Source organism: Chaetodon trifascialis, chromosome 14, assembly GCF_039877785.1.
Source record: "Chaetodon trifascialis isolate fChaTrf1 chromosome 14, fChaTrf1.hap1, whole genome shotgun sequence".
NCBI lineage: Eukaryota > Metazoa > Chordata > Actinopteri > Chaetodontiformes > Chaetodontidae > Chaetodon > Chaetodon trifascialis.
Genome location: NC_092069.1, coordinates 7028240 through 7041592, shown reverse-complemented (window position 1 = coordinate 7041592; position 13353 = coordinate 7028240). Strand labels below are relative to the sequence as shown.

Below are 13353 nucleotides of genomic sequence, written 5' to 3'. Positions count from 1 at the left end.
ACTTTCTTTGCCCTTTTCAATCAATCAGTATTGCTGTTTTCTCAGTTATTTGTGTAGGTTCTTGAAATAATTTCAACTTTGTGTCATTTGCCCTCAGTCGCTGTGAATGTGAAAATGGCCATCAATAGGTCTGCACTAACATTATAATGGGGGATTGTTATTTTCTGCATGTCATGTGTCATCCAGTCGTGTCACCTTGGTGAGCAAGCTTGCTAGCCAGCTAGTAGGGATGTACTGAATCCAAATATGTTCTTCCCTGCAAACACAGGGTTTTTCTAATAACACAGGGTTTTTGTCTGTTCAGGCAGTTCATAAAAGTTACTTTAGTTAGAAATAAAAAAAACTAGAGTGAGTAAGATGAAAAGTACGAGGTATGTGGGAATATATTTCATAATAATTGTATGCCAATAATTAATCAATTTGACCCTTTAAAGGCACAACAATTGCATTGCCGATTAATATTAGGTTAGAAGATGCCACTGATCATTTTGCTGATTGAACAGATACTGATACTTTTACTGATACGGATAATGATCAGTCTGCCCAGCTACACTAGTTAGCACCTGGCTTACGGACTACCAGAGTAACAAACTTTTTCATGAGCTGCAGCCTCAGCCACCATCCACACAAAGCAGTCCAGGGGCATCAGCATAAGTCAGAGAACCACAGACACAGGAGTGAAAGAGAAAACTGAGGAAAAGAATGGAGAGAATTAAGAAACAAGATGATGTGTGAAGAAAGCAGATGAGGAGAAAGAGGGAAAAGTTATGAAAATGTATCAAGAAGAAGGGAGCGAAGAAGAGAGGAGGAACAAGGAGCAGATGTGCTAGGAGCAGATGTAAGAGTGTAAGATATGCATTTAATTGAATCTAAAGTAGAGCTGAGAGAGTGACAGAAGAAGAAAAGTGCAGGAAATGAGGACACAACATGAGTGACCACGAGTAAATCAAATATAACATATGTCCACGTTGTTTGTGCTGCTATGCTAGTCCCTAAAAACATCGAATATAATTTGAGTGAATCTTCTGTTGGCCTAATATTCACTCCAGAGGGTGAAGACCACATTTATTTGGTATTTAAGAAGATCCTTGATTTACTTGAAGTTTGAAGCTTTTAAGCGTAACTGTTTTATAATTAATATGTTTTGTGTGTGTGTGTGTGTGTGTGTGTGTGTGTGTGTGTGTGTGTGTGTAATCCTGGAAATGAATACATTAGGTAATGTATCCGTAAGTGATGAATGGTACAAGTGGATCTTTAAGCCATTAAGCACAGTTATGGGATGTTTACCTGAGAAGTTACTAAGTATTAAATGGAGATATATAAAATCAGGTGCTAATAGGCCCAAAACAGCTACTGCAGGAAGAGGCTTAATATGGTTTTCATGTAAAGGCTTATGTATCCCAGGGTTGCCTGCCTCAACGGCGCGCTAATCCACTTTATTTATCTGTGTTTATGGGAGGATTCAGTGTCCTCCAATTGATTACATGTGTGTAATTACTGTCAAGGCCATTTCTACTTTATGAATTTAAGGATAATCACTGGCAGAATCCATGCTACCTGATAGCCACCTAACCAGTTTTAGCTACCTGTTTGTTTGTCTGGTGGGAGCTGCAAATTGATTAACTGCAGGGTGTTCATTCGTTTGTGGGAAGCATTCAGTTGTCGGTCAATGGCTGCGTGAATACTTGAGACTTCACACATATGGGGGACACAGCACATTGTACCGCATACTCATTGCCTATTCAAGCAGAAATACGGGATGATTGTTGGTATAAAAGTGGTCAAATGATTAATGAGCAGAAGAGATATGTATTTTTTAGACATATATGACAATGGAAGCATGCACATCACTATATTATAACATAACTGCTCCCAGGTATCCAGTTGCTCATCCTGCTAGCTCTCACAGTCTTCACTTCACATGATGCATCTGCTGCATCTCAGTCTTTTTACCCACAGCGCTCCTGTGTATCTATATCTATCAGACAAAAAGTCACAGAAAGCACTTTATTAAGTCATATTCTACTGTAACAAGAAAAGAAGTACTTCTGGGTAGCAGCACATGGTGAAACCCCAGGCACTGTCTAACCACCTGGCACTTCATTGTCTCAACTGCAATGACGCAAGCATGAGAAACAACACTCCTGACTGCAGGCTCATTTTCAGTTTCACCCACGCATGTGGGACAGGTGACCAGTACGCACAAATCAGACAGCTCCGAGGGCCAAACAGCAAAAGATTGGGCCATTGAAAGATTTCTGAGGAAAGGGCTGACGTGATCCTCCTCTCCAAACCTCATCCCTAGTACCGATCATCAACCGCGGTGACAGTTTTGGGACAAGTTCATAAACAGCTGCTGTAGGAGGCAGAGCTATTCAGGGATCTCACTATTCAGACATTTTCTGATCAGGGGATTCAGAGGAGGCAAAAAAGCCATTTTGCTGCACATAAGATTCTCTGCTGCAGTTTCATCAGCCAGTTTTTTATATAATCTTTACCCTATTTTGTTTGACTATGAAGTTTGCTTTAGTTCTTTGAACTCAGTTTGTTTGGGTAATGTTTAAAAACATCATATATTTCTCCATATTCTATTCACGGATCTCTTAGGAAAGGCTTCCAAGCACACCCGCTCTAAAAGATGTCTGCAGAGGAAACAATGCATGTCTGCGCTGTTCCAAAGATTGATGGCGCTTCACTTTCATTGCAGTAGGTCATGTTCCCAAAAGTTTTCTTTTCCTCTGTCACAGAAAGTATGCCTTTTGCCTCTGGACAATATGCAGTTGCAGTATATATTCTGTGTTCAACAGCGCATCCAGGCAGGATTCCACACTCTATATGTCCCCCTGGTTGATTTATGTCCCAGGTACTGAGCTAGTCAGTTGGTACAGGGAGCAAAGTGAAATGAACGCACAGTGTCTCTTGAAATGATGATCATGCTGGACAATCTTGTCCATTTTGCACGATTTCTGTCCAGTGCTTACAATCAGTGGCACTCTACAGGTGGAGGTGGGGTTTTGACATACCACATAAACAGTAGAGGTGGTGCTGGCAGTAGCAGCTAGCTGTGGGTTAGGACAATTGTCCAAATTGTCCACTTTGTCTGGAGATTCCATTGACCTAAACGATTGACTAATTCAATTTGACTGGTTAAATGGTGGCCTGACATTCAAAAGTAAAGGATGTGAACATGTTATTTGCCAATCTGCGTGTTTAACATGACTTCAAAAGTAGAAACTTGAAAACTGGATGATAAAAAGTCTTAACAACTCTTTAATCAAATAGTCTCAACTCATTACACTGTAATGCGATCAGTCCACAGAGATTTAGACTCCACTTACTCAATATGTGGAGAAGTGACATATTGAGATCATATTAAAATTCCATTGGCTATTGTTAAAAGTGTGTGGGGGGTGCACTGTGGGAAGATCTTTATTTGGCAAATCAATTAGTCTGTGTTTGATGTGACAGACTGAATATTGTCCTCCTCCAGGCAAGGAGCCTGTTTCTAGAAAGACAAAACGCAGCAGGAGAATCAGGCATTTCCTTGAGGACTACATTATTGATTTGTTAATATCACTGGTAGCAAATGATGTTGTGATTAGGGTTTTGTCTTTATATAGATCAGAATTTAAGTATTCATGAAGAATAATCACCTGTGTTTACAAGAAATAGCTCTCAAGGTAATAGCCCTGGCACAAGTATGAGCAGCTTAGGGCGTGACATGAATATTCAGCTAAAAGTGTAAAACTTTGACTAGGGCATTACACGTACACCTTTGACAGCCAAGTGGTGAATAAATCTCCTTCCCGTTAGTCAGTGCGTCCTCTCTAGAGGTTCTTCAAATGAGTGGGCAAACTCAATAACAGCCAGGAAGATATGCTATAGTGACAATATTATACTAACACCATATGACTGTTAAGTGGCTACAACAAATAATGTGTAAGACTGAGAGTCTGTCGCATCCCTGTGAGGCTGTGCTTTGAGCGAGAAGCTGCATGCTAACATGCCCATAATAATAATAATTTTCAGAGATTTAGCATGCTCATCTTAGTTTATTGTGCCAGTATGCTACGACTTGGTAAACACTTATTAATATAGTGTTGTCCACTGGGATAATGCTAGCATCTAACAAACACACTGACCCCACAGGCTGTCCAGTGTACTTGTGGCATCTGTTGTGTGTAGCCTCAACTGTTAAGTCTACAGGTTAACAGGTCTACAGGTGTATTATAGAACACAATTCAGGCTTCCCCATAAATATAAGACCACTTAATGAATTCCTCATTATTTCTAATGCAGGATGACATGGGATTGGAATTGGATTTTTTGAAGTGGGGTTGAATGAGGTACTTATCCATAGTTAGTGTGTTACCTATAGTAGAAGGCAGTTGTTACACCCCCAGTGTGGAGAAGCAGCATGAGTACCGACACAGAAGCTAAGTAATGGACTGCTAGTGATGAGGTCAGCAGCAAAAAGTATTTCAGCCACCTACAAAAAGGCCCAGCTAAAATCCTTAATATCATTTTAAGTGTACGCTATATTTAGAATATTTTCAGTGCTTTACTGTGCTGTCACTCAGTCTTTCCCTTTGGCACTACATTTTCTCAACCGTTGAATTGCTGTATTCTCACGTGTGCCAGGCACTGTATTATGCTGCAGATCAGGTGTTTGGGTGAGAGTTCCCGACGGTTAAATTCTTAATACTTGATGAATCTCGTGTCATTTGTTTATTATTTCTATTTCCCATCCTGATTAGCTCACATTCTGATGGTCACTGTGTCCACGAATGGAAAGCAAAGATATCTGCATCAGCATGCATGATCAAATCAAATCATCCGGGAATCCATATCAATTCATTTCTCCTGCATTTGGATGGATATCATTCCTCTCTGACAACAATACACAATTTACAGTCTGTCTGTGTTTTCAGCTGACCCTGCTTGTCCTTCACAATGCCCTCAGATTCTCAACCTACAAAACAGGTATTATTATCCTCAGCTAGTGACGTAATTTGGTGGAATATTCTACAAGGACTCTGTGCTATGGCATCGGTCCTAAGGGGAATGTCACAGCCCTAACCTCATTTCCAGCTATCATTGGCTCTGTGAGAGCTGTTCACATTCACCAGGAAGGAATGCAGAAATGAGGAAAATCATGGGGAAAGCAGACGGACAGAGCAAGGAAAGGAAGAGGGAAGGGAGGATCAAACAAAAGACAGATGGAGTGAAGGAAAGACGGAAGGAAAGACATAAAGGAGGAAGAAAAGGAGGAGGGAGGGAGGGAAAGACAGGAAGGAGGAGGGAAGGAACAGTAGGAAGGAAGGAAGGAAGAAAGAAAGAGGTTATCAGGAGAGAAGTGAGGAAGAAGGAACTATGGAAGGAGGGACAGAGGGAGGAAACGACAAAGAAAGATACGAAAAAATAAATAACAAAAGAAAGGAGGATGGAAGGAAGGAAACAGGGAAGGAAAGAAAGAATGGAAGAAAGAAAAAGAAGGAAGTGAGGAGAGAACAAAGAAAAGATGTTGAGGTGGAAGGAGGGAAGGAATGGAACAAAAGAGAGGAGGAAGGGAGGAAGGCTGGAGAGAGTTGAGGGGCTCAGTTCATGCAGATCTGATTGATTCCTGCCAGAGCTGTCTGTGCTCCACCACGGCATGAATATAGATGAGAAAGTGTGGCTGGTCAACTCTCCTTCACAATAAACAAGAAAGGAAGGATGAAAAACAGCAAAAACTGAAGCAGAAAAAAGCATTGATGCAGTTGTGATCTTGGACCCAGGCATTTAACGTTTATACTTTCCACTTAGATTTCACCTTAAAGCAGCTTTGATAAGTCTAATCAACCTGTAGTGCAATCACAACACTGAACAACTCTGTGCGTCTGATGCCCTGACGCTGACACATGTAGGCTGAGAAATTACACAGTAAACATGATCCTGTCAGGAAAGCTTTGCGGGACTGACACTTAAAAAAGCTTTTTGAAACCGATGTCAACATTCATATAAAACAGGCTGACATGCAGGTTGTCAGCTTTTTTCATAGCTATAGCTAAATAACCTGCGAATGCAACACTGCACCGTGTGTGCTGCAGTAACCGTAGTTGGCAGCATTCAATGAAGGTCACAAGTGTCTCTCTCTTCTTATGCAATTAACCTACTTTCTCAGCGAGGCAGCAATCTATGGGGAAGCAATTAAAATCCAAATTTTTCCCAGTTTGTGGACTTCACAGGGAAAAAAAAACCTTGGACGGCCCACCAAAGTGTTTGGAAGCGTTGATTAGTGATTTTCTTTAGATATATGAAACTTTAAAGGAGGGAGAAAGGACAAGGGGAAGGACAAAGGAAACAACAGGAGGAAGGAAACAAAATATGTGGGAAGGAAGAGTGGTGAAAATAAATGAGAGGGAAAGAAGGAAGGGAGGAAGGATAGAAGGAGAAAAGATGGAGACTTCTGGGAATCGTCAATTAAGCCTTCTTTTATCTGAACCATCATCTGAAAATCAATTATTCTGTGTTGGATATTGAACGGATTCTTCATTTATTCCCCAATTACAGTATTTGTTCGTGAAGATGATGTAGCTCATGCATAAAATCTTATCAACCCACTTGACTCCTCTTAAACCAAACACAGCCAATAAAAAAGCAGACAATCCCTCCATCTATTTATTTGTTCTCAAACCTGACACTATGTGTGTGTGTGTGTGTGTGTGTGTGTGTGTGTGTGTGTGTGTGTGTGTGTGTGTGTGTGTGTGTGAGTGTGAGCGTACTGTGTGCTGACCTTGAATTCCACCTGCGGGCAACAAACAATCTCAAGTCTTCCCCCTCCTCCCACAGATGAGCGTTGCAAGGTGTCGTTTCAGTGTGTGTGCTGAGGAAGAAGTCCTCCACCTCATCCGTTCACTCTTTCACCTGCAAGAAAACAACAGGAAGAGGCAGAGAGCAGCAGGGAATGAGAAACCGCAATGACCTTTGACATCTGCGTGGCATCTGATTCTTTTATTTTAGAGAAGAGACAACACTGGGTTTGCAAAAACTCTGACTGAGACCTGGAGGAAGATTCATTCTCTTAGGGGAGCTTTATTTTGAAGGAATTGATTAGATGCAGAAAGAAAATCAACAGAACATTTTTGGGATTATTGTGGTTGCAAATTTCTGAATTTGCTGTGGCTTTTATGAAAGAGATCATGCAGGAAGCATTTTAATTCACTGTGGTTTGGAAGAGCTCTTCTGAATGGGCTTATTGCATTGATTTAAAATGACCATTTATTTGCAAAATTTTGAATCATGAAGCAGAATAATTAATAATGAATTCACTTATTTGCCTAACATTTAGTCCAGAAATGTAAAACAACCAACTGTGGTTTTATTAGACATTACATGCTTGAAGGTTTCTCTTTGTGGACAAATTTATGTAACAGAACCCAAATGACTTCATTAATATGCTTCAGATGTAGATGATTAATGTTTTTGAACTTTGGACTGAACCAGGCTAGCTGTTTCCTTGTTTCCACTACTTATGCTAAGCTAGATGCACTTCTGCTCCAGCTCCATATTAATGCCAAGTTAACATGTTATTGATCTTTTCCCCCAACTCTTGGTAAGAAAACAATGACGTATTTCCCAAAATGTCAAACTATTCCTTAAATTTTCCCCTGTGGCCAAATTCGTTGTCTTTTAGTTCTTTTGTTGAAATTCTAAACATTTACAGTGGGTGTGTCTCATGGTGTGACAGTGCAAACAGCCTGTGAGGGTTTTTCAAATTCTTTCAGGATTCAACAGCTTTGAGTTGGAACTGACATTGTTTCTGCAGATACCTTAGCAAATAACCCAACACTATCTGCATGGCTAAACACCAGAAGGGTTAGCTTATGTTACGGATGGTGAACTGTCCCTTTAAAAAGCAATAATAAGCAATGTTGCTGCTTGTCAGACAGTTATTTCTTTAGCCAGAGAGCTTTTTATCTTAGTTTCGATGAAAAGCACTCTGCTTGTGCCTTTTTTTTTTTTTTTAATTTTAATTCTTCTAGTGTGCCAATGACCAAACCAGCATCTGAGAAGGATTAAATTTGTGATGTGTATATCATTGAGGACAAGCCCATTTTTAGTGTTGCACTAACAGTTTGCAGATCTGGTCAGTAACACAGGTGTATTTTTACATCAGTTCGAGTGCACCTTCAATCATCTCAGAAGGCTCCTCTAACCTTGAACCCCGCTGTGGCTCCTGCGGCACCCCACCATGCTGCCCTACAGGCCCGAAGATGAAGTTGCCACATCATCGAGCCTTGGGTCAACATGATAATTGGGGGCGTCTCTTTGTGTCACGCTGACTTTGCAAATCATGCCGACATGTTTTTGGGGTAAGTGCCTGTGGCATACATCAATCAGTCAGCAGCCAGCTTCACTTGAAGCTAAGTGCTGGGCCAATTATTCCATGACACTGCCATCCAGATCCGTTCTCATGGAAATTCATAATTTATGACACATCCTCATTTCTGCCTCTAGGGACCTGAATGCTATTATCCTACTAAAGTGAGATCTGATTGGGCAGCTGCTATCTGAGTTGCTTCTTTGAAGTCTTTTCTTAAAGTGCCCTTATATAGTTGCTGTAATGTATGATCGTCCTGGAGAACAGACATTCAGTGAGCCACACCGACACCAGCTCTCTCAAAATGGCAACTGCTCAGTAAAGCTCTGGCTGAGAATAACTGCTTGAGTGTTAGTGCTGGTGCAGAGATATATGGAACCATAAATCTGTTTGTGCACTGAAAGTCAGCCCCTCCATCATCCTCTTTTTTGTCTTCCATGTTGTACAGAAATACACAAAAGAAATACCCCCAAAGCACACAGACGCTGCTCCAGTGCTTTAGACTTAGTCTAAACACACGTGCCACTGGCTTATATATATACTGTATTTCACATCTATTTGAGGAAAGCACTTTCATTCAAATGGTGAGACATGATCATGACATTAAAAACACATTAAGAAGTCATACAGGCCATTAGCCTTGAATCTCAGCATTGATTAAAGTTAACAATTAACAGCCTTATTTCTTAATCCAAAACTTTGTATTATGAGCATGACTTTGCAGCCTACAGCAGTTTAACATTAGTTTTCTCTCTCAGACAAAGTGTGCTTTACTCCGCAGAGCTAAAACTAAAAGAAAAAAAACCTCATGTTCAATGTATGTCATTGTGTCTCTTGGCTAGCACAGGATATAAGGTCAACAAGGTGCGTTGAATGTTTCAATGCATCATTGATTAACATGCCAGTCAGCAATATCTGTAATAAATGAATCATCTTGGCAAGCTTTGGGGAGTCTATAGTTGTTCAATATGCCATGCATTAGCTGTGTCTGTCGCTTTTTATAGAGCTGCCTCGGTGGTAGTTCCTATGTTGCACACAGTCTTTCCTCTGACTGACAGTTTGAGTGGTGTCAGCAGTGAGTGTCATTAAGCATCCTTCCTTTCTTTGAATAGTGCAGTGAAAAAACACAGTGTTGCGTTTTGCTACCAGATGACATTGTGTGATGGTTTCACGGCTGAACAAAAGACATGATTGCGTTGTATGATTTACACAAGACGAGGACCTCAAGCTGTCATTGATGGTTTTGTGCTGCACTTCAGCTTAGGTGGACTGTGTGGAAAAAGCCAGGTGGCTGCAATTTGGTTTGTAGTATAGTTACCTGAGAAATCAAACTGCCAATCTGAAGCGTGTGTGTTGACACCTGTTATAAGAGTTTCTTTTGTGCTTTTCCTCGCCTGCCTTTAGTTATTACCTGAGTCAATAAGACTTGATAGCGTTTCAAAATCATCTCTCCTGACAAACCCTGTCCATTTAGTTGCCAGTAACACATGATCTGAAAATTAAAATAGTCTCTCTCTGTCAAAATGTGATCTGAACTGCAATGTGACGGATCCAGCTTTGTATTCATGTATTCATGCATTCAAATCTCCGTTTCTACAGATGGCCATCAAATTGAACGAGATTGCCTCAAAAATTGCACAGAAACAGTTAACCGCATTGAGACTGAATAGGATTTCAACCCCAAACTTTCCGCTGAAGCCCTGAACGAACTTCCGAAATCAAGCACAACTAGAAGTCACAACATTTGAGGGTGTGTTTGATCTCTCAAGATTTTTATGGTAGGAGACAGGCTGTGTCTACTTTTTTATGCATTGGGGAGTTAAAATACATTCACCCACTAAGATTTCTGCTGGGCACCCACAGTGGCAAATAAACACATCAGCTTGAGTCCATCCCTCTCTCTCTCTCATATTTTCCAGTCTATTGCCTGTCATTCCACTGCCTCATTTGAGCCTCTCTGCCTTCTTCACAGGAGATACTTCTGCAACTCCATTAGCAGAAAGGTTGGCTAAGAAATCTGCAGGATTGCACCAGCTCTCTCACTTGCTACTTACTAGTTACTCCCAAAGGTGATGCCATAAAAATCTTTTCTCCTGCACCCTGGGAGATACCAGTAAACTTTAGTTAGATAACGTTGCTGTCAAATACATTCAATTGCAGCGGTCTGTTTAGCCTCAGAACAAAGCTTAAACTTTAAACAGAGGTAGTTCTCACCGACTGCTTCTATTTACAAGGTCTCACTCTGCAGACATTCTGCAGGGTCTCATCTTGTCACTTCTGAGACAATGCTGCTACTATAAGGTTCAGGTTGAATATCTTTACAACAATCAATGAAGCTAATGAGGTAAAACATTAAATATACGTCTTTGTCCTGTTTTCAACTGAGAATATGTCAAAAAGCTAATTCTCACATTCCGTTTTGTTCATGTTTTACACAGTGTCTGGGAATCGAGGCTGCTTACTTGGGTGAATGTAGCTCATCATAATAAGTTTAGTCAGCATACTGCTTGCTAAATGTGAGCATGATACATGTGTTTTAGGGACAAACGGATAACTGAGGTGCTTTATTTGCTCATGTGTGGACCCTGTGTCTATATAGGCCACCTTGACTTTGGTTGTCTGGTGAAAGTCCTTCCAATGAACGACAAACTTCCAGTCCTTATCGCAGCTCTTCTTATTGCTTGAAAAATGTGCGAATACAATAGACATTGCTTGTAATGTTACAATAATGTGGCAATGGCTAATCTTGAGTAGCTGGGAAGCGCATAGGGAACATTTTTGTATTGTCTGAAGAAGAGCAGGTGCTCAAAAAAAATCACTAGTGGATAGCCTTAAATTGCACTTACGGGAGCTACAGTGTGCAGACCTTTCTTTTAGTGTTTCCATTGCTGTCTCTTATTGGATATATGTGACTACTATGCATTTTTTGTATTGGCTAAGGGGCCACAGCAGCTATCCACATTTAGCAATTATAACTCCACCAGATCATATATTATTACACTGCTGGTAACACGGAGGCAAGTTATTATGTGCGGATTTGGGTCTTTCAAGACATTTTCACACACCATGTTGTCTCATTTTCCAGTAACAGAATACGACAAAATCTAACAGACCACACTGAAACTGTGATGTACTGACGCAACAGCCCTCAGGTGTAAAGGAACTTATCTCAGCTACACTTGGCGATTTCCCACCAGCCACTGACGTCAAAATACATCTGTGAATGGGCTGAAACAAACTGGGCTGCTGCAGCGAGCCATAGCAACAGAGCACACTGGTACAGACAAGCCAAACTTGTGATTGGATACAAGATTAAAAATTAGTGAATGGGTCACTCATACATAAAAAATGAAGTAGAAAGAGAAACCAAAGTAGGTCTACTCAACTTATTAAACATGAATCATACACGTCTTCCACCTGAAAGAGTCCATGGCTGTCCAAACACACTATGTCAGTGGGATTCTGGCTGAAATAGATAGTCCTGCTTATGGATTTACTATGTTCCTGGACATTTCATGATCAAAGGTACATTTTCCACACCGCTGACATGGAGGCTTTAAGACTTGTCTACACATCCAGCCATGCACATTGATAATGACGAGGGATTAATGTGATTTCCATGTTCTGCTTGTCAGTGTTACCTGACTAAAAGCCCGTGGACTCATTTAGATCATGCACACTTCAGATCTGTGCAAAGTGTGTTTGAGTGTACGGACAGATCACAGGGTTCCAAACATTTCCTAATGGGTTAATGGAGATGCTTCTCCACAAGCCTAGCTTTGGCAGGTCATGTCACAAGCGAAAAGCTAATGGCCGTAGTGAACTCGATTTACAACTCTTGATTTATGAGCCAACGTGCCAAGTCTTTGCTTGTGGAGCTCCTGGGAAGCAAGAAGTACTCTGTCCACATATGCTCTCTTTGGTTTCAGGTCAAACTTTTCTCACAGTCAAGGTCTTTGCCTCTGCTCGTCTATCTCTCACTCTTTAACTCAATATAAAGTATGAACATGTTGTGACGGCTGGACACGATCAAACAGGTTCTTTTCTCGTCCATGATCACTGGAATGCCACTCAGCTCACGGCCACCAAATGACATTTCTGTCAGCAGGATGAAAAACACGAGGTGACAAAAAAATATGGTGCTGTGCTCTCTGGCAGTTGCTCACAACCTGCAATGAACTGTCAAGTCACAGGGAACTCTAACCTCTCTGTCCCAGTGTCCCAGTGCACAGGTGGACAACGCACTGAGGAAACAGCAGAAGAATAATGAGGAGGGAAGGAATGAAAACAGCTTTTTCCGTTCTGATCATGAGGTCAAAGAATTCATTTAAATGGATTCGCTGCACAGCACATCCAAGAACAGGCAGGCACATGAACACGACGACACACAAAAAAACACACCTTGCTACTGCGGCTGACTGCTAATCACAAGCAGTCAGTCTGACAGTTGTGCTACTGCAAAACACATTTACTCCATTCCTTAGTTTCTTTCAGTTGCCATCCATAGCTGATCAAATGACAATTCAGCACATCTCTTCTACTGTTAATCCACTTAGAATTGTGCACACTACACAATCAAGGAACATGCCACCTCAACATGTAAACAACATGCAAATAAACGTGGGCAACTATGAAGCTCTCTCACTATCTGAAGTTTAATCCCATACTCATCCAACAGAGACGCCTTGCAAATGGTAAATCAAATCTTAACAACCTCATGTGACAGCTAACTTCAGCTTGATGTTGTTTATCTATAATAATAAAACATAGGCTGCCACCAATGTTTTCCCGTTTCATGGCTGAGATCTGTAAATGCAGCATTATCATTAGACATTCATACGGGAGAGAAACACATTTACCACCAGTTTATTTCAATCAGAAACCATTTGCATTCACATCTGTATTGTCACTAATAAGAATAATAAAAGATGTGTTTTCAATAGATAATATTTCCTTGTTCAAATAAATGTTGATTTTATTTTTTATCTATT

At 40.8% G+C, this 13353-nt stretch overlaps 1 protein-coding gene across 2 annotated transcripts in view; it reads right to left on the bottom strand.

Moving 5' to 3' along the window:
- Nucleotides 1-13353, bottom strand: part of LOC139342397 (leucine-rich repeat and fibronectin type-III domain-containing protein 2) — a 138765-nt gene that overhangs the window by 84269 nt on the left and 41143 nt on the right. For both annotated transcript variants that reach the window (XM_070979478.1, XM_070979480.1), the window contains exon 2: nt 6776-6906. The gene's annotated coding sequence lies outside the window, so the exon portion shown is untranslated. The remainder of the gene's footprint in view (nt 1-6775; nt 6907-13353) is intronic.